The following is a 2,037-nucleotide window of genomic DNA, read 5'->3' as shown; positions in this document are numbered from 1 at the left end:
CTATAAGGAAGCTGCTTTATTTCATTTTTAGTATCATTTTTTTGATAGGGGAATCACTTGAAGCATATAGGTAAGGATAAGGTAAGGATGTGAATGTACTGCTTCAAAAGAAAAGCTGGCATGTATAGGAGCTAAATGTGCACTCAGTGAAAAGGATGAGATTACTATTCTTGATGCAGACACAAAACACCTACTTTGGAGTTCTTCCACCTCTGTGAGAAGTTGAACTGTAGTCACAGTTGTGGAAGATAGCAAATTTGTTGTGACTGGAATTTTTTACAGAAAACTAGGTTCTCCATCTACCTTCTAAATTCAAAATAAATTTACCTGGAATCAAAGCCAGCAAGCAGTTGCTTTAGGTTACATAATTTCTGAATAATAGAAACTGTTTAAAAAACAACTTGTATGTCCTTAATTGTTTCTATTAGTGCAACTTTATTGTCATGATCAAGTTGTAAGTAACAATAGAGAAAGGGAATTGAGAATCTATGTACTGTCTGTGCTTGTACCTCCTGAATACAAGTTTGCAGGGACCTAGAGATGCTCAAAAGCCATCTGGATATGCTCCTGGGCACCTGGCTTGAGATGCCCTTTCTTGAGCAAGGGGGTTAGACAAGGGCACTTCCAGGGGTGCCTTCCAACCTCAGCCTTTTTGTGATTTCTTGAGAGATGAACTCAGAAGGTTGTACTAAATGTGCCTTGTCTGTGTGCCACTGTCTCTTGGGAATTCAGAGATAGCCAAATGTTGTCATCATAGAAACACCATGAATTGCAAATATTGACAGCACCATGAAAGCAACTTCATTCCTTGCCAACCATTGGATGCTGTTTTAAGTTTGCTACTTTTCCTTGCTTTCCTAATTATGTGGGGTTTTCTGGACCATTTGTTATTCTGCCTGTTGTCTTTGTATTGAACGTGTTATTTTCCTACAGTGTCAATTGGATGAGCTTGGTAAAATAGAAGGGCTGTTAGAACAGGTGTTTTTAATAGGATGAGTGAAGTCTGCAGCTGTTAGGTATTAAATGATGATTGAAAATTAAAGAGGAGGAAGGAAGGATATATTCTGTTCCTCCTGAGGAATAGGAACCTAGATTTTGCAGTGATGCTGGGAAAGTGCAATGGTTTTTTCCCTGCTGGTGTTACTATGCCTGCGCAGTAGAGACACCAAGACTTTAAAATCTTACAAATGTTAAAAAGAGAGGGGTTTTTTGGATGTAGACTATGACTACAAGTCTTGACATAATTGCAGTTTCTTGATGCACTGAGATGATGATGATGCAGTGATTTCTGCCTCACTTCTGGCTTCAGAATTGATACATGTTTTCCAAAGTTGCAATTTGATAACCTTCACAACCAAATGTTACCCTGCTCTTTGGATGCAATGAACCGAGGTGGATTGGATGTAGGAAGGTTTTTCTATGCCTTACCTCTTGACATTTACTGAACAGTGTCTGCTTCTTGGAAGTTTCTCTGAGTACAAACTTGGGACATGTTTCAGAGAAGAATTTTTAGCTTTGGTGTGAGGCTTTTCTTGACCTTCAGAGAATTCTGAGTAGCTGGTTGCTCGATATGTAGAGCATTTGCCCACCCATATGGGATGCTAACATTGGAGTTGATTTGATTTGGAATAGGTACTTGAACTCCATTCTCCCAGTTAAGTGCTTTGCTGCTTTTATTTATGCACAAAAGCATTTCTTTCTTTTTAATGTAGAAGGAAGACAAATGTCTGAGTGCTTCACTTTGTCACAAAATTGTGTTCTTGTCTCTTGGCCAGCCTTGCTTTATAAATGTCATTCAGAGTACTTAACAGAGCTTAGAAAAGGCTGCTGTGGGGAGAAGCCCAGGTAAACATCTCTTAAATAGAAATTAAAAAATAATTTGAAGATGCTTTCTGCCAATCAAGTTGCTCTTACTTACTGAAGAGAATGTAGCAGAGGTTCCTTTGTCTTTCACTTACTGAAAGACCATGGGAGCATTATGTCAGATAAACACAATATATTCTTGTATTAAGTGGGTACTGTTTCACTGCTTTGAGA

The sequence above is a fragment of the Passer montanus genome, unplaced genomic scaffold (assembly GCF_014805655.1).
Source record: "Passer montanus isolate IOZ18808 unplaced genomic scaffold, ASM1480565v1 scaffold36, whole genome shotgun sequence".
Taxonomy (NCBI): Eukaryota; Metazoa; Chordata; class Aves; order Passeriformes; family Passeridae; genus Passer; species Passer montanus.
The sequence above is the reverse complement of the archived record's forward strand: the minus strand, read 5'-3'. Positions refer to the sequence as shown.